At 45.5% G+C, this 20,644-nt stretch overlaps 1 protein-coding gene across 10 annotated transcripts in view; it reads right to left on the reverse strand.

Annotated features, from left to right (window-relative positions):
• Positions 1 to 20,644, reverse strand: part of robo1 (roundabout, axon guidance receptor, homolog 1 (Drosophila)) — a 302,907-nt gene that overhangs the window by 146,568 nt on the left and 135,695 nt on the right. The gene's annotated exons all lie outside the window — the stretch shown is intronic.

The following is a 20,644-nucleotide window of genomic DNA, read 5'->3' on the forward strand; positions in this document are numbered from 1 at the left end:
GTATAACACTAGCGCAGTGTGACTGATGACGCGTTGATTCCGTTGATGACCCCGCCTTCTTCCTCCCTCTGAGAGAAAAAAGGCGTAGATGAAACACACCGTGTTAATAATAAGCCGACCACCTCAAGGTACCGCCAGCTGTGAGCTGTGATCTGTTTTTAAAGTCAGGCACCTTGGCGGAGGTCTGCGCTCTCCGAGTGCCATTCTGATCTAGTATAATAAAATATGGCATATAGAACCTACAGGCCTGTTGTCGTGAACTCAATAGGACACATTTAAAGGCAACTATACCATCCTCTGGATATGTGTAATTAGCATAGCAGGCATCCTTGAAATACCTTTACCATACATGGTCAGGATTCCATTCAAATGTTAAGAGTTCAACAGATGTTTATGTTGACTGTTGGATGAGAATGTAAACCTATCGTGCCTTGTTAAAATGAGTAACGGACTATATAGACTTATGAATATTGATGTTCCACATGTATGCATCCTCATTCCTCCACAAAATATACTGATATTTGTATATCACATTTACATACAGACAATATCATTTGAAAGTAGTGGAAAGTATTATTTAAGGTACAATAACAGGTACTGCAGATGCAAGTAGTGAAGACCAAATAAACTAGCAATGTGTGAGAGAAGTCACCCTTTAATTACAGTAACAGCTCCAGCTTTGTGACTCTGTCATTTCTCTGATCAAAGGGCAAAAAAGAAGAAAAAGAAGGCAACAGTAAAACGAATATGACACAGCTTTAAGGTAAAAGGAAATTAAAGAGATACAAAACAAGATATAGATGCAGTGCATAGCTTAAGGACAAAGGAGGAGCAGAGATTACACTATTGAAGAAAGACAGAGCCGCCAACAGCAGTGCCAACAGCAGTGCCAAGGGGGTTAACACCCCAGTGCTATCTCAGGCCATTACTATTGCTCTCCGACCAGTCAGCTGTGGCTATCAAACCTGCTTTACATGCAAATTAGCTTCCTGTTGTTAAACCCTGAAGGGTGGGACTTGGTGGCTGTGAATGCATTGTGTGCCTACACACAATGGCATGTGTGTGTGTGTGAGAGAGAGTTTTTTTCCCCACTCGCCATATCTCCCAGCATAGGCCTTTGGAGCCCGTTCAGGACCAATTAAAAAGAGTCTGGTCTAATTGGAGGCACAGGCCTGCAATTAATTTACCCAGCATCCCGTGAACTTGCCACATTGCCTCGTTTCTGTGCCCTCCAACACCCATCCCCCCGTTACCCTACAACTCCGCTGCTGAGGAGGCATCTTCTTGTGGTCGCCATGTATTTTAGGTAAAGTCAGCATAATCAGTGACAGCTCTGTGGAAAGATTAATCACTTCAACGCAAATGTATAGCGTGGTCAATGAAATATAATTAATCCAGTACCCCAATGAAGGACATCATGAGTCTTTTCAAGCAATTACTAAACTAACATTCATGACAGGACAGACTTTTTTTCACTTTTTTTTTTTTTTTCCGTTGGGCATGCTTTCTACACTTGTTCTTACACGAATCTCATGCAAACACTGCGTTTCCCCTTGAGACTTGGTGTAGGCTCCTATTTTGTGTAAGTACATTGAGAGAGCTGCATAAAACCAGAGTCAAATTCCATGTATGTACATATGCTTGACAAAATAAAACTGATTGGGATTCAGATTTTTTGAGTTTCTTGAGTTTCATGTCTACATATCCTGCACATGTGTTTATAAAGGCCCCTCGGCCGTCGGGCAGTTTGGGGTCGTCGGTTAGCGTCTGTCCGCCTAGTTTTTTCAGTGTGTTTCACACCGTCGGCTCTAGTCTGCCTGTATCGAAGGTTTTTCGGCCGATTCAGCATGTTGAATCGGCGGCGGAGCCAATCAGAGAAATCACTCTGATTGGCTGTTCAGCTTAAACAAATCAGTGCACGAGAAGAGAAACAGATGTGAGGAAAGCAAGCAAGCAAGTGAAGTCAAGAGGGCGCACACAGAAGGCTCTTCTCATTTTTCATCTTCATCTCATCTGATCATTCCAATATACGGATATTTTCACAATGACATCTGGAATAAAGCTAAGTGGTGAATGAGAGTGGTGAAAATGGTCAGCAAACGCTGCTTCGTTTCATGTTCGTATCATAACAACGGCTTGTATATCAGCAGTCCTCGGTCTTCCGGTTCCCCTTTTTGATTGAAGATTACAGACTACCGCCGCCTGCTGGTGTGGAGGGTTATTTCCTCTCATGCAGGCGCAGAACGTACGTGCTAACTGGCCGACGGCTGTTAGCTTTGCGGTGTGTTCAAGTGCAACTTGTCGGCCAAGACAAAGGTGACGTGAGGCGACGCAACAGTCGGCCTTCATCGCCGCTGGTTCTTTGATGTTGGGTTGGCCTGTCTGGGCCTTAAAACGATTGGTCAGTAGTTGTGTATGGTTGCAATGATAGTGGGAAAAAAATATCACAATAGCCAATGAGCCACTCTTAATAAGCCAAAATTGGCAAGGCTCCTGGTTATTTCTTCACACAAGCATTTCATTTGAGATGTTGAAAATAATTAATGACTTTCTGCGCTTAAGATGGTGGAATATTACAGATGCAGTGCATTGAGTGCAATGGATTTTATGCCACAGAACGCTGTATTCAAAGTTTGCCAGTAACAACTACTACTTTATTTGGAGCAATTAGTCTAAAGCCAATCAGCTGATGATTAATTATTTAGTGGCAACACAACAAATGAGACACAAGTCTCACACAGAACTCCCTGTCGTTCCAGTGGATATGAAAAACATATCTGTAGAGATTAAAGCATTTCTGAGAGACAGAAAACAGATGGAGAATTAGAGCGAGCCTTCAGCAAGAATGAATTAGTCTGCTCTCTGACGCTGAATAAAGTGTGTAAAAAATACATGTCTGTGCTTCCTGGCTATTGGAGCTGCCCAAACCACTACTAATTAACCTCCATTAGTAACCTGCCCCCGTCACCAGCTTCTGAACCTACAGAGCGTGTGCTAACGAGGCCCAGCCCTTTGGTCGGGAGGCGTACTGGAGCAAAGAGCTGAGCTAACACTCCGTGCTGTGCTAGGCCCATTACCACCACAGTACACCATCACAGTACACCACCACCGCCCCTTCACCAGGCAAGGCAGGCTAATATGTTTTATTAAAGAGGACTTTGAAGAGCTCCGCCACTATCTGCTCAGCCCGCTCCCCTTCCTGATTTTAGATAGCTCCTCTCTAATTTGAAACGGTCTGAAGTTTGGGGGTTTTATAGGGGGGGAACCATTAACTATTTAGATGTGGCCCACTGTGAGGAGAGCTGTGCAGCAGGCAGCGCTGTGTTTGATCAGTGGCTGTTTACTGGAGATCATCACGCCGGATCTGCATGATTAGGATGCAGACTGACAATACAATATGCAGTAGGTGACACAGTATCCTGTTACAGGGAAGCAGGTAAATACATATTCAGCAGATCATATTGAACTCTAAAGGACCAGACACACCAACCCAACATTAAAGAACTAGAATAAGCCTAACTCGCCTCATGTCGCCTTCGTCTTGGCCAACAAGTTGCTCTTGAACACACCGCAAAGACTACAGCCGACGGCCAACTACCACGTACGCTCTGCGCCTGCATGAGAGGAAATAACTCTCCACACCAGCAGGTGGCAGTAGTCTGTATTCGTCATTCAAAAATCGGAACCGGAAGACCGAGGACGACGGATATACAAGCCGTTGTTATGATACGTACATGAAAGTGCCGTCTGTCGACCACTTTCACACCACTCTCACTCACCAATTAGCTTCATTCCAGATGGCCACGTCATTGTGAAAATATACGTGTATTGGAATGATTTGATGAGATAAAGATGAACAATGAGAAGAGCCTTATGTGTTTTTCCTCCCGACTTTACTCTGTTTTTCTTCTTGTGCACCGATTCGCTTAAGCTGAACAGCCAATCAGAGTGATTTCTCTCACCGACGGGCGCCGCCACCGATTCAACATGCTGACCGGTGGCTTGGTGTGTCAGGGCCTTAATAAGCATGGGATCCCTGACTGGGTGCGAGAATGTATCAGTTACACAATACTATTATGCTTCCCTTCCTGATTGAATTCATTGTGTGCATGTGTGTGTGTGTGTGTGTGTGTGTGTGTGTGTGTGTGTGTGCACATTTTGCTGTGCTGATCCCCACAGACACTCACAGAGTGACCCCGGTTCCTTCAGCTCCATTACCCCTCACCAGGAGAAAAAGACACAGGCGGTGTAAAGAATTATTCCCATGTCCCCCTCTACAGGTACACGCTTTTAGAAGATGGCCAACCAGCTGACTTCACTCCTTCCTTCGCGCACACTCAGACAGAAACAAGAGGAGAGCAGAGTGCAGCGCACTCTTCCAAGCCCAACCGAGCTGCTCAGCGTCTCTTTCTCGCTTTGACTCTCCTAACCCTCCCTTTATTTCAAAGCGCTGCCCTTCTCCTCTGCTGCTTTCAACCGCCCTCTCTCCTACTTTCTATCCCCCTCTCTCTCTCCCCCCCCCCCCCCTTCTTCGCTTCCAGACAGAAAATGTGAGATGAGCTAATGCAATACACAGCAGCCTCACCAAAGGGAAGCTGGGACTCCTACTGCAAGGATCTGATCGATTGGAGCCCGAGGCAAGATTCTCCTTCTCCCTTAACCCTCTCACTTGCTGGTGCTCTCTGGTGTTTCTTTTCTCTCATTTATTCACACACACACACACACACACACACACACACACACACACACACACACACACACACACACACACACACACTCACACACACACACACACACACTCACACACACACACACACACACACACACACACACACACACACACACACACAAAGTTAAACTATGCTTGAGGGAGCCTTTGCTCGCTGTGGAGGTGATTAAAAAAAACTACAATTCTCTGTGACTTCTCTCTCAATGCTAAAAGCAATCTCAGTAATGAACAACAAACCATGAGAGCCCAGCAGCAACTACAAAGCCCAGTGAATTGAACAGCCTCAGACCCATTCATACAGCCACCACAAGGGTCCAGACCCAGACACTGACCCATACATGCTCACACAGTATCTGTATACATTCTACAGAAGGACGCATGAAGACCTCCGGGGTATTTGCCCACTCTGAGATCCAGGCTCTCTCCCCAGTCCGATCACTGATGGACGAGGCATGATCACGGGATTTGTGGTGGTTCTTGAGAAGCCAAGGTCACTCGGCTGTCTATTTGATATTACATACATTGTATATTAACATTATGGCTACCAGCCTGATATCGATTTATCCGTGTCTTGGGGCTAAACTTGATTTTCACCCTGCAACATGAGTCGATATACCATGGATCTATAATCCACCAGATAAGCCTGCTTCCCCAACCTGACGATGAAATAATATGCATAAGAGATGGACTGCTACTGCACTGGACTTCACTGGTTAAACTACCAGTCGATATAAGGACATCATACTACATATTTGGTGACATTCATGTTTTTTTGTTTTAATTTAAATGGCCAGGATAATTCAAAATAGTTATTAACAACAGTTTACAGACAGCAAACTTGAAAACCAATACACTGTTGGCAACCACTGTAACCCCACTGTACTGAACTAATGCATTAAAACTGCAAGAAGCAGTAAGACAGCACCTGGATGCAGGTGAGAGGGCTGTATTTGTAGATGTTATCATAGTTTATGAAAATGAGGCGCGGTGAAAATACAGCTATTCTATACAGGAGACTATTATGTGTGATGAATATAATGCTGACTACGCGCACTCAACCCGTGCAGGACCTGTTCATATGAAACAGCTGTTCTGTCATTTGTCACAACAAGTTAGTAAAAACACCAGTCTGCTGTGTAGCTCATACACTTCACTTATTAACCTGAAAATTCATGATCAAAGAAAGCTTTTCGTTTCATATCTCCACTCCTGTCCTCTCTTGCCCACTGCAAGTTCTGTGTGCATGTTCTCCACGTGTCTCAGGGTTCCTCCCACAGTCCAAAGACATGCAGGTTAGGTTTATTGTTGCTATAGTCTGGGATAGAGGCGGTGTACCCCGCCTTCGCCCAATGTCAGCTGGGTACTATGGGTACTCACGAGTCTCCCCATTACAAACATTTTCACCACTTTATGATAATCACATGCAGTTTGGGGCAAGTCATATTCAAGTCAGCACACTGACACACTGACAGCTGTTGTTGCCTGTTGGGCTGCAGTTTGCCATATTATGATTTGAGCATATTGAGCAAGATTTGGCATTGTTTTGTGTTGTTAATTGATTTCCAATAATAAATATATATATACATTTGCATAAAGCAGCATATTTGCCCACTCCCATGTTGATAAGAGTAATTAATACTTGATGAATCTCCCTTTAAGGTACATTTTGAACAGATAAAAAAAATTGCAATTAATTTGTGATTAACTATGGACAATCATGCGATTAATCACAATTAAATATTATATAACCATGCTATCGACACTATGACAAGAGCTGCATTATTGATTGCATACAATTACATAACATTAGTAACTTCACCGAGATAATTTACTGTCAGACCAAATGGCCAAGATGTCAACTACAAGAAAATGCAATAAAATCTTGTTTGTGGTGCTACAAAGCTTGCGTGTCTTGGAGGCAGCGATCGATCTAACTACTCCGACTGAAAGCATAAAAGACGACCCTGGAACTAAAAGCCAGACTCTGAGCAGCCTCAGGACAGGAAGCAGCTAGACAGGGTCGGCTCTGTCAGAGCCAGGGTCACTGCTTAAACACAGCATGTTTGCCCTTTGCAATTAAAAGCTCATGTAACCCCGCAGGCGACGTCCTGTGTGCTGCATTTTTATTACTAATCACTCTCGGCGTAAAGATGGAGAGAAAAAAAAATAGACAAAAACCATCACCTAGCTGGAGTAATAAGTTCAGGTCCAGTGATTTCTGCCACTGTCTCTCACAGCTCTGTTCCTTGGCAGAGTGTGAGGAAGAGGAACGGAGCCAGGCGCCTGCTCTTTACCCCAGAGAACTCACAGGGGAGAGGGACAGTGAGGCAATTTAGATCCGTTGTCGCTGTGGTCCCCTGAGGTAGGGAGACGGGATAATGTGTCTACTTCCTTGAATAATAAACCAAAACCTCACAATGCCGTGTCATTCTCGCTCCAGAACAAACGATCCCGGCCCAGGATGGCATGTGATTATAATGTGGTAAAGTTTAATTGCTTCCATAAAGATGCTCAAGGTCGCAGAATCTCATAAAGACACACGCTAAAATCGGAGGTGTTGCAGGAGCCTGAGCCGTATCATCACACCCCGTATCAGATGTCCAGCTGAGCAACGGCAGAGATATGGAATATGGGTTTGTGATAAGGGAGGCCATGCACAGTAGGGCACTCCCTATCTACAGTCCCATTAATCTGTGATTAGGGGACTTAAGAGGGATTTATGGCAGAGATAAGAGCAGAGGGCGTGTCCCTCGGGGTAGCCAGGCGGAGATCGGAGCCACGCCTGCTCGGGACGGAGCCCGGTGCCAATAAATGACTGAGAGCAAAAGAAAAGGCACCCTTCTCTGTTGAATTAGAGAAGATAACGGAGAGAGAGAGAGGGCAGAGATAAGAGGGGGGGAAACAGAGGGAGAGACGGAAGCGGAGCGAACAGGCGAGGCACCGTACTCCTGCCGATCGGATGACATTAACAGGAAAAGAGAAACCAAATCTTTTTACCGTTTCAACATCAGGATCCCACCCTGGAATGCTCCGCGTGAATGACTTTGCCAGTTGCATCAGATCGGGCCTGTTTTTAATGTTACACAAGGCTATCGCTTACACTCCTAAGAGGCAGGATTAGAGCCCTGCGTGTGAGTGTGTATGGGGAGCCGGAGGTGGGGGTGACGGAGGGGGATGATGGATATCTTTATGGCCTCTTTCTTTCCTCATCTCTTTGTCTCCATTTACCAAACAGATCGGGGTCCGGTTACCTCACTGATACTACGGCAGCACCTGAGAACCCATATCAGTTTACAAAAAAAATAGTATCGCCATCCAGATTGGTGCTTTTTTTAATCAAACACACAATCTGAGTTTATACACAATGCTGCAACCCAACTCTACACTGTTTGTTTATCAGTATTTACCGTTTTAGAAACTAAGTGCACACGCTCACAGGTGATCACAACGCTGCTATTGATATTAGAGCAACATATGGCTTCTGCAGACTGTAATGCAAACATGACACAAAGCTCCTTTGTCATTATTAAAGCCAAGACATTGAACAAGGTTGAAGAAGTAATCGTAAAAAGCAGCCGACACAATTCAACAATTCAATCATTTATATTACAATGGGAAGGTGTGATTACCGGTGACAGGAAAGTTACCATTGGTTAAAAGTAGACTAAAACTTGCTCCAGTTTTCAACAGTTCTGTAAATGGGGACTATCAAATATTAAGATCACTATCGTTGCTTTTGATCGTCCTGATGCTCATTTGTCATTAACAACAGGGGTTCTCAAACTGTTTAGGGCCAGGGAAGCTTTAAAAGGGGAGGAAATGTTCCAAGGACCCCCTCATAATCTAAGAGCGATTAGCACAATGCTTACTACCATTTAGAAGACATAGGAACTATTTGTATTGTAAAACTTTTGAACCTAAAAGCAGCCCTGAGTGAAATTACTGATTCATGACAGGTTGACGTGATGAGTCACAATCACAGTTTCTATTTGTCCAAAGCTAACATAGGTGGTAGTAATGGACACGATATGCTCGTTCGATTTGCGCAAATGGTCCACATCTGTAGATATTTACTTTATAATGATACAGCACAATTTTTTAATTTATTGCAAATTATTTCTCGGACCCCCTGGCAGAGTGATACGGACCCCACTTTGAGAATCACTGATTTACAACACAGATGTGACAAATCTGCGGACGATACCATAAACAAGCAGAACTCCCTTCTTTGCTTAAGGCCACAGGTTACCAACAGGAGCTCCGGGGACTGTGGTTTAATCACAGTTGCTCATCAGGACGGGATCCAACAAAGGCCCCCTATAGGCCCGGAGCCCCCAAACTGGCTGTGTCAGCTGTGAAACACATCCCTGACTCTAACCCTGGCAGGCCAGGCCGGGGGTGAGACAGCCCCAGTAGAGTGCTCCTATGGGAGGCTGGGGTCCATCCTGCTCTGAGCCCCCCCCCCCCCCCCCCCCCCCACATCTGGAGCTACGACAATAGGAGCAGTATTTCCACTTCTGCTCCAGGCTTTTCCCAAACTGGTCTGACACATTTGAAAGACACCAGGCACGATCGCGAGTATGATAAAGCTGTGCTGATGCTCACGAAACACCTCTTAAGTCAACCGAAGACAACAAGGACATCTTTGTTTCATCAGTCTTTGAGAAACTCTGTTTTTTTGTAAGCTCATTGATAAAAGTTATGAATGGAAACTCCACATGGTTTATTCATTATAAAGCTTTCCTCTCACAATTTAAACATCCACAGTAGTTTCACATAAATTGTCAGTATCATAACAACAGGGAGTAGCCGTGAAGAGACGTGACAATGGGAAAATATACTATACAATAATGAATTTTCAACAGAAACCCAGGGGACACAATTGTGGATGAGTTGCAGCTCCTCCCGGTGCCAAGCAGCCCCGGTGAGTGTCATTAGACACAAATAAAAGCTGTCAAAGTCTGCACAAGGCCACAAGGGCAGAATTCATTCCTGCAGGATAAACGCACTTCCTATGCGTTATTATATCCATTCGCCGAGACAAGCGGGAAAGCTGTAGTGGAAAAGACTGGGAATGCTTGTTAGGAAGCTGCCTGTCAGATTGGCTCTGGAGACCGCGCAGGCAGACGGGCTGAACAGAGCAAAGAGTCCGTCTGTCTGTCTAGTATCTATCTATCGATCTATTCTGTGTGTGACCTTGAGAAGTTGATCCTGCATATTGATGACCTCAGAGGAAAACCCGGCCCGTACTTCTCATGAAAGAACTCCAACGCCGGCATCAAGGAAGTCATTCCTTCAGCAGAGCAGAGATCTCGGGAAAAGAGCTGTAATTAATATGTGCCAGGCTTAGACCCTCTATTAGGAAGCTGCTGTATGCGCCACAGTCAAGGTTTGGAGCATGGAGGGGGGGGATTATGGAAAAGAAGCACAAGGGACCGCAAGTAGGCAATTACTTGTTGTTGTTGTTTTCCAACATTGCCAGTTTTTAATGAGCTTTGACCAGTGCCTTCTCGGTGATCCATCGAAGCGGCCTGCAACAGCAGGATGGGAGAAGCAGGGGTAATTGAATATGCTGGTACATTTATTTCCCAACAGGGGACGTCTCACTGCTGACTTGTTCTTCCATCAGCTGCTCGACTTCAAATCCTCGAGAGATTAATAAATTGTAGCACAGCAAAACAATTTGTTTAGTATCTTGAGAAACAAATATAGTCCAAATCGTGGATTATTAATATACTTTGAACACGAGCAGATGGGCATGGCTCTATTTCACACAACATTATGCAATGATCGCAGAGGAATGGAAACAGCACACTTGCCAACCCTCCTGATTTTCCCGGGAGACTCCTGTTTTTAATTTTCCTCTCCCGGTTTCCTCCCGGGGTCACACTTCTCCAGTTTTTCCGATTCTCACACCTTTTTTCCTTTTTGGTTATCTCAACCTGTTTCTGGCAGTGTAGGCTACAGCGTGTATGAGGCCTACTGTTTCCACTCGGACGACAATAGAGCTACACCAAACGCGGTTTGAGCTGCGCTAGACACATATCACAAGTCGGGCTTTGCTCAACGCAGGGAAAAGCTGGTGTGGCGTGGCGCAAACCATTGGAAATAATCTGTTTCAGAGCGCAGGGGTGCCGTTGTCGCGTTGTGTCTGAAAGGACCTTCAGTGAGTGAGAGAATGAGATAGAAATGGAGAGCACTAGGAGAAAGAAATACTCAAGCAGGGACAACAAATGAATGAATGAATGAGTAAAAACTGATTAATATTAGTTTATGCCAGAGATTCACACAAGTTCACGCCAGAGGAGAGGATTATTTGGTTTTCTTTTCTGATAATTAAAAGTAAAATTAAAAGTAGGCCTATTTAACATAAAAATGCTGCTGCAGTGTACTTATTATTTTGTTATTTTCATTCTTTAAAAGTCACCAGAATGCAGGAAACAAAGTCTCGGAAATTCAAATTTTGAGAACCAGAATCCCCACTTTGGTTTTGCAATTTTCCCTATTTTTTAAATCTTAGTGTTGGCGAGTATAGGTGGGTTTAATGTAGACAAAACTGTAATTCAATTTAAAATCTGCTGTCTGCTCAGTTTTGCATCCATATCAACATGGGAGTCCCTCTGTGGACTGGCTGATGGGCCATGAGGGGACTGGGATAGGTGGCTGGGAGTAGAGGGAAGGCAGGGGAGGGAGGGAGGGAGGGGAGGGAGGACCAGCACACTCAGCTGGCACAGCCCGGCCACAGGGAGTATGGCATTTGGGCTCTGTGCCAAGAAAAAGAACAGCTTGAAGAGATGCCAAAGTGAATCGGGGCAGGCGCGGCCAAAAAGCACCTAATGCTTTTTAAATGTTATTTAGTTGATGGCAGCGGCTGATACCGGTCTGCTATTGGACCGGTGTTGTGTTACATTCCCTGAGAGCGGAGCCGGTGACCTTACGTGGGCTATTCTAAATGTTCGGCCAAACACATTCTAAAGCAAATCTCAGACAGCTGGGTGTTGAAAGGGAATTTCAGCTACAGCATTCAGACGGGGGTACAGCGGTAATGCCTGAGTGCAGAAACTTGGCGCATTTCCTCCCGGTGCCCTTTAGGTTAAAAAGGTAAAGCACGGAGCACATAGCATTGGACCGTCAATGTGTGAAAGCTTGCGTATGTGCCTGTATGTGACGGTGGTTCATGCCACTGTGGCTGTGGATGCGAGGTATTATTAAAGTGAAACGTGGCTCCCAGAGGCATAGCGTAGGTTAAGACTCAGTGGAGCCAGTTTCGCATGTGGCAAGATCCCAGAGACACCAGCATGGGCCTGCTGAGTGGGGCATGGCCCAGGTCCAGCCAAATGGAACACAAATCGCCCCCAAACTGTTTCGAAACCTGGCCTGGAAAAAACGAGAGTGGGATGTAAGGCATGCCATGTGATGCACAGTAAATATTTGGTCAAAATTAATGAAGGGGGCGACGTCTGCCAAGAAGCCTTTTTCTAGACATCCACAGAGGGGAGACTGTGCCCAGTCTGGCATTCAAATTAAATTTCCTTCTGCCGACAACTGCTCACACTGGCCTGTCTGCTTTCAAGAACCCACTTACCAAGTCCTCCCCTCAAAACATATACCAACTGTCCAGGTACATGGTGTATCTGACCAAATACTGTTTTCTTTTCACGCCATAACCAAAAATGACTTGGTCATGAATGTATCCCGGTTCCTTAATTCACATCTGTCAGTTTACTAATCTGACAGCAGAAAAACGTCAGACGACTGAATGAGATTTCTAAGAAAAACAGTTTTCCTGGAGATGGAGGGGGGGGGGGATCAGATCTATGCAAGACAGCTGTGATGACAAATGGAGAGAGGAAATAATATCCCTATCACCAGAAGCTTCTAAAACTGTTTTGTAAGTGGAAATAACCGCTCTGAGGAGATCTCTTCTTCTTTCCACTGACACAGAATTTCATTGATTTCCCCAACTTCTCCTTTAAAAAGTGATCAACAGCGAGGCAGACAGTAAAGAGGCAGATTTTTCCGACAACACTTGTAAATCCATCATGCATGCTTTATTAGTCAGGGTGTAGTCTGTCCTGTCATACTAAAAAGAGACAGAACATAAGTGCAAATATAAAGTGATGCTGTCAAAACGCCGCCATAATAACGCATTAATGCAAATTAGTTTTAATGCCACTAATTTCTTTAACGCAATCAATATTTCGGGGTTGGTTGTAGCACGCTGAGTTTTAAAGGTAGAGTGAAGATACTGGCATGATATGAAACTATAAAACCTAAGGAATCCTTTGGCACCAACCACGTCATACTAGCTTGTCGCGAAGGAGGCTAAATTTTGGCGAGGATAAACTGTCATGGTCATTTTCAAAGGGTTCCCTTGACCTCTGACCTCCAGATGTGTGAATGTAAATGGGTTCTATGGGTACCCACGAGTCTCCCCTTTACAGACATGCCCACTTTATGATAATCACATGCAGTTTGGGGCAAGTCATAGTGAAGTCAGCAGACTGACACACTGACAGCTGTTGTTGCCTGTTGGGCTGCAGTTTGCCATGTTATGATTGGAGCATATTTCTTGTGCTAAATGTAGTACCTGTGAGGGTTTCTGGACAATATCTGTCATTGTTTTGTCTTGTTTTTTTTGTATTAAATACTTGACAAATCTCCCTTTTAAGGTACATTTTGAACAGATAAAAAATGTGCCATTAATTTACAATGAACTATTTTAATCAATTGACAGCCCTAATATAAAGCTATAGATGTCTGAATGAATTTCTATCATGCAAATTGAAAAAGCAAATGCAAAGAAAGTAAGGCTGAAGATCGGGTCAATCAAAGTCAATGGGTAAAGAAAACGCTTCAGATAATTTGGTCTTTGGCCCCTAGAGAGAGGAAGCCAAATACACTTCAAGATGCTGAAAGGATGGCCGTCATTAGCATTAAAGCACCGAGCAGAGGTGGAGACAGGAGTGAATAGTATGCTCTGATTAAAGGACATAATGGGATGGGATAAACACCGGCTGTCAAGACCGAACGTCAGAAAGAATCACAACAGTCAAATAGGACAGCATTTATCACAAAGCGCCTTCAGACATTCTGCAACAATGTCAAAAAACGGTGTGATTACTGAAGCAGAGTGCATGTAGGGAAATGGAGGTGAGGCTCTAAAGCCTAAAGTGCACTTCTTTTTCTATAGTTTGAACTGCGGAGGCTTCCGATTAAGACTTGGTGACAGACACGCAGCAAAATGTGAAAAGCAATCTTGTGCTTAAAGCCTGAAGAACCTGTCCCTCACCCAGTGACTACAATTGTTATTCAATTAGAGCTTTCACTGTACAGGCGAGGAGGGGGGGGGACGTGGGAGGGAGAGAGCGAGAGACTGCATAAGAGGGAGGATTGAACGGTGAAAGTGACAAGAAGTACTGATAAACACCTCTGCAAGTCTTTCAAAATTGAAAATAGTAGAGTTTAAAAGCTTTCCAAAAGGTGAGAATCAAGAGGCTTTCAGTGTAAGTCAGAAATATTGTTCCAGCTCAAAGGGTTCAACAGCGGTAGCACTCTTTACAAACAGAAAAGTGGCGACATATTTAAGGAAAATGTCACCATTTGCAGAAAGCCTGATAATAGATCGGGATTAGAGTTAATCTCCCAACTCAGAGCGACTGTGTTGGAAATTCACCCAGTTATTTGAATCCTCCTCACCATGGTTACAGCTGAATGGTGGGAGCGGCTCCAAAAGCAGTCCTATAATAGTGAATTTCAAGGTCACCTTCTCATTAATTATGTTTTCCAGCACTTCCTCTTAAACGAAGCGCACCCCTCCCACTTTTATCACCGTCTTTGTGTGACAGAATTAGCCCCCAGGAGCTAAATTTGCTGATGCAGCTCTGGATGAGAGTGGGTTTTCAACGTGAATCTCCTGAAGCATCAGTTGCACTGTGTGGATAAAAAAAATATATATTTAAAAAATGTAAAATAAACAGGAGATAATGTTTGGGGAAGGAGAAGCTTGTCACCAGAGGGAATCTTAGCTCAGAGGGGGAGGAACCGAAGACATTAATCAACTAATTAGCAGTCTCTCTTTTAACTGCTACTAATTTAATCTATTCCTCTCAGCCTCTTTAATGGTATTTTCCCCTGTCAGTTATAACCAAAGGGAGGTTTAGCATTTCAAAAGTGTATCCAGGCCTTGCAATGAGGGGGTAATAGAATGGTGACAGGGGCCGGGAGGAGGCCTGAGCTCAGGGAGGGAGAAAGAAAGGAAGGATACTGGGGAGAGGCAGTCCTCAATGCCACCTCAGAGTGGAGGAAGTGAAAGGGAGGGAGGCTTTTTAAAATGCACAAGGAGAAGAGAGCACCCCACGGTAGCATGCACGGCTTCTCCGAGCGCCAGGCCCAGGGCGAGCCTTCTGGGAGTTCCTGTAGATCTGTGAGGGATGTTGGCTGTGCTACACCAAACCAAACCCTCAATTCCACACTGAAGCTTATTTACTCAGCACTTTTACACACCTCTCCCCCAGATGTCCACTTTTAAAAGGAAAGAAACAACACCAGCGTCCTTGCCTTTCCACCACTATCACCCTAATCAGCACATTCGCTGCCATGAGGGACCAGTAAGAATATGCACTGTGAGCACAGAGAGCCAGTATTCCCAGAGTTGGTGTATCATGGTATGTTTGACTGCTGTGTCCTCCCCTTCGTCCTCCTTCTCCATCCCCCTTCCACACCCTGGGGTAGCCTTTGTGTAGGCGCACCCCCCCCTCTACACACCCTCAGTCCCTCGTGAACCATTCTCCTCCCCTCCTCCATGCCTCACAATCGCCCCTGTTAAGGCGACACAATGCGGCCTCCCCGTACCTACAGGCTTTCTCTGCTTTATTTAAGAAAGGCTTGGCGCTGACCAGCCACAAAAAAAGGCAAGTCTTAAAAAAAAATTGGGCCAAAACAAAAAAAAAGCGGGGGATGGGTAAAAGGATGAAGAGATTCCTTAAGCCCCCTTTTGCCACCCCACCACATACACAAACACACCCCCCTCCACCACCACCTCTCCGTCTTCCCCTCTCACTCACATCTATATTAGCGGAGTCACGGGGAAACTAATCCACGTAGATTAAGTTAACATGCATATGTATGATGCAGAATCAAATGTGGATTAGCATTATGTCATTTGCTTGCTGCAATTCACAGTTTTTCTCGCAACAGGAAGTGAAGCTGTGGGAACTCAAAGCGTGCCATCTGTGAACCGAGACAGAAACCAGACAACACCTTTCATCCCATGAGGACACGTCATTTATCACTTCCGCACCGAGTGGCAACGGGGAATGTTTGCCCTCCGCGTCGACTGTCAGAACAAGATGCATTTACTACAGCGACCGGCCCACGAGTGTAATATCCTAGACACGCCTAACTGCTTTCTAGTATCAGCCGGCTCCAGACTAAAAAGCTTATATGAAGTTATGTTGCGGAGTATTCTTAGTGTGGACGGCTTAACTCTGTCTGGCTATACGTCTGTAGAGCTTAGACTGACAGACTATTTGACAGACAAAGTGAGACTTTGCTAAACAAGTCATAACAACATTATCAGCAAGCGTTGAGCATAACGCTTCTCAGTTCTGAATCCTGGGGAGACGTAGCAGTTAATTCCTGAGGAGTTTGAAACACCGACACACACGGGGGCGTCGCTTTTATGAAGTTATCTAAACCCTCGGATTCTCCGAGCAGACGTGCGTATCAGTCAAACTGCAGCCGCGGCGAATTACGAACCATCGACGTCAGATGGATTTGTTAATTAATCCAATTAAGCAGCGCTTTTAGGTCATTAGGGGAAGAGCAGTTGGGGGAAAGCAGATCATTAAGAGCCACCGCCTAATTATCTGCCCTAAAACAAACTGCTTTGAAATGTTTATCTCGTCAGTCATTAACGTCTCAGTCGCGGTTCTCATGAGCAGGAAGAGAGGACACGGGCTGCCCTCCCACATTCCTCCATGTGGTTCCACTAAGCCAAAGTCTGCCTAATCCTGGATCTTAGGGTGTAAAACCCTGCTTGATTTGGATTAGGATCAGATTAATGTGTATTAGTGGAAGTTATAGAGACACAGCTTAATGGGCACCGTCACCTCGCACAGGTGTGGGATTCTTCAACTCAGGGAGAAGAGGTGACACAGAAGACCTGAGACTCTTTCCCATTATGTTTCTCAAGACACCTAATACCCTCACATAACATCGGCTCAGAGAGTTAAAGGCTGACACCGGTATTTTTCAAACCTATTTTTTATGTTTTTGAGTCTAACTGACTAATAGCGTCAAAAATGTCACGGCCGTCAGCGTTAGATACCGGCGCGTAAGGCTCCCTTTAGCGTCAGTATGAGACACACCGGACTTTCCATTAACTACAATGTAAACCCATCCATGTCAATACTAAACGCACAGGGAAAGTGTGCCGGGAATGTGGTGACGTAGTTTAAAGTGCAAAAGACACACTGAGGGTCACTAAGGCCAAAGCCTCCACCTGTTCTCTGGACCCCATGCCCACAGCCTTGGTCAAGGCGTGCCTACCTGCCCTGTGCCCCATTATGGTGAACATCATCAACTCCTCCTTGGCATCTGGTCTTGTACCCGACAGCCTCAAGATGGCATCAGTCACTCCCATCCTCAAAAAGCCAGGTCTGGACCGGGATGACAGCAACAACTACCGACCGATCTCCAACCATCCTTTCCTGAGCAAAATTCTGGAAAGAGCAGTGGCCGCCCAACTCCATCAACATATGGCCAACCATGAGCTCTACGAAACGTTTCAATCTGGCTTCAGACCACACCACAGCACAGAGACCACCCTCATCAAAATCACAAATGACCTCCTCATCGCTGCAGATTCTGGTCACATCAGCATCCTCATCCTCCTGGACCTCTCAGCTGCCTTCGACACAGTCTCCCACACCATCCTCCTCACCCGCCTATCTGACTACCTTGGCCTCACCAGTTCAGCTCTCTCCTGGTTTCAGTCCTACCTCACAAACAGAAAACAGTTTGTCACCATCAGAGACTCCAGTTCCACCCCGGCCCCAGTCAACCATGGCGTACCTCAAGGCTCTGTGCTGGGACCCCTCCTCTTCACCATCTACATGCTCCCCCTTGGTCAGATCATCCGCCACCACGGTCTCAGCTTTCATTCATATGCTGACGACACACAACTATATCTCAGCACCAAACCATCCACCCAGCTACCCCCACAGTCACTTGTAAACTGCCTACATGCAATAAAAATCTGGATGTCATCTAACTTCCTAAAACTCAACAGCAACAAAACCGAGCTCATGGTTGTGGCTCCCAAGGCCCTGCTCCGGAAGGTTGGAGATCTCCACCTGGACGTTGACGGCTGTTCCTTCTCCCCATCCTCGGAAGTCCGCAACCTGGGTGTCATCCTGGACCCAACACTATCATTCCAGTCTCATATCAGGTTCATCACCAAATCCGCCTTCTTCCACCTCAAAAACATCTCACGTCTCCGGCAATCACTCTCTGACTCTGTGGCAGAAACCCTCATCCACGCTTTCGTCACCTCCCGTTTGGACTACTGCAATGGAGTTCTGTCCGGGGTTCCCAGCAAAGCCCTGGACAGGCTCCAGTATGTGCAAAACTCGGCTGCCAGGGTTCTCACCCGCACCAAGCCCTGGCAGCACATCACCCCCACCCTCATCCACCTCCACTGGCTCCCGGTCAAGTCCCGCATCACCTACAAAATCCTCCTCCTCACCTACAAATCCCTCAATGCCCTGGCTCCTCAGTATTTATCTGACCTCCTCCACCCTTACACACAGCCCCGGAACCTTAGATCCTCAGGCACGGGTCAGCTCTCCATCCCTCACACAAGAATGCGAACTTTTGGGGACAGAGCCTTCAGTGTGACAGCCCCCACACTTTGGAACTCTCTCCCCATAGAGCTCCGCAACGCACCATCTCTGGACACCTTCAAAAGACTCCTCAAAACCCACCTCTTCACCAAGGCCTATGGCCCCTAGCTTCTGTTACATTTGTTGTGTTTATTTATGTCTTTGTTAAGCGTCCTTGGGTTTCATGAAAGGCGCTATATAAATCCAAGCTATTATTATTATTATTAGGGTTGGTGGATGGGTCCAACAAACACAGGGCTTTCATCCAGGAGACCGCTGTTCGTGTCCCATGTGTTCCATTACAATCAGCTGGTCGTTCATGTCACCTGTTCACAACGTTCAGTGTCATTTTCACTGTACAAACGTAATAGTTTTAAGCCCAACTATATTGTTTTTTCCTAAACCTAACTATAGTGGTTTTATTGCCTGAAACTAAAAGAAGTGTTTCTGTTGACTTGACAACATTAAGAATATGTTTACTGCAACTGAAAACTGACGACGAGTTTGGATGAGAACGCGGTGGGGAGAGCGTTGTAGACGGCAGCTGCTAATAGGTTGCAATATGGTGCTATTGGGGCAAGCTGGCACCGTCATTTACATCCACTAAAAGTGCTTGTTTTGCCATGACAAGCTCTGATTGTTAATATGAGCGTCTGACATTATGGAAAGAGTGTCGCTCAAGGAGAAGTCTTGTTCTGAAACCTGGCGAGGTGACGTGTTGCCAGAGTGCAAACGGTGGAATAGTGGATACATCCATGGTGGAAACGTGAGTGTTGGCCGGGCAGAGTTTGTTGTGTTGGAGTACAGAAAGCGTAGCTTAGTGTTATCTAAAAGATTTTGTGTCAATGTCGCGGCTGAATATTTAGATGATTTCAACAATGTGGATGAGGTCTTTATGGCCGCCCGTATTTGAGCCAGAGTATAGGGACATTCAGTAGAGATGCACCGATCCTTTTTTTTTTGGTTCCAATCTGATTGCGATACCTGAATTTGGATATCTGTCAATACTAGGGAGAGAACGGTTCAGGTAAACAATCTGAACCGTTCGGTTCTCTAGTCACGGTTCGGGACGTGTATGAATTGTTCGGTTCATTCGAAACAAGTTATGAGGCCGATAGTGTATTGTTTTTCATGTAGAGTTAGGCTCCCGGTTATTGTCACACTATAAATCAAGGCCTATGGAAGGAGGCTGGGACACGGGTGGACATGCGTCTTGAGGTACGGGGTTTAACACATGCGCAGTGTAACTGAAGCTGCGGTCGTGCGTCGCTATTGGCTCAATTTCGGCGAGTGCAGAGCAGATTTTACTGCGCATGTGTTGTACCCCCAAAGATATGACGCGTGACCCAGCCCCTTCTCAGTTGGCACGGATGAAGTGGCGAGTGCGGCTGTCAGTCAGTTTAGGAAATGGCGAGTGGACACGATAAAGTCCAGTTAGAGGATCCACCAGCATCGTTTGGCTCTGCTGTATGGGAGCATTATGGATTTAGTGTTACCATGAAAATGATGAAAAAAAGTGGTGGATAAAACAGCGACTGCATGAGCACCGTGCAACACGTGTGGTTTATGCTAGCGGCAACACTTCCAATATGATGAGCCATTTATGAAGACATCACTCCGGTGTGTCCGTTGATAGCGCAAGAAGAAGAGAGTCTGGTAGGAAAGAGCAACTCCTTCTCCACGCAGCATTTAAACAGCCTCTACATGCAGACTCAGACTCAGACTCAGACTCAGACTCAGACTCAGACTCAGACTCAGACAGGGCAACAAACACAACTAAAGCATCGGGGAGGTTTATAGTGAAAGATATGCAGCCTTATGCAGTCGTGGAGGACGCTGGATTTCAGCATATGATTAACGTAACGTTACTTGAGCCGCGCTATACACTTAAGCAACACAGTACTTCCAGCAGCACAATCCCTGTAATATGTTTTATATTTATTGATTATTTTTAAATAACAGTGGTACAGAAATCCAACTGTATTCCTCCAAATACTGCACTTTATGAGTGGAAAAACTAATCTTTCAA

Source organism: Sebastes fasciatus, chromosome 7 (genome assembly GCF_043250625.1).
Source record: "Sebastes fasciatus isolate fSebFas1 chromosome 7, fSebFas1.pri, whole genome shotgun sequence".
Classification (NCBI taxonomy): domain Eukaryota; kingdom Metazoa; phylum Chordata; class Actinopteri; order Perciformes; family Sebastidae; genus Sebastes; species Sebastes fasciatus.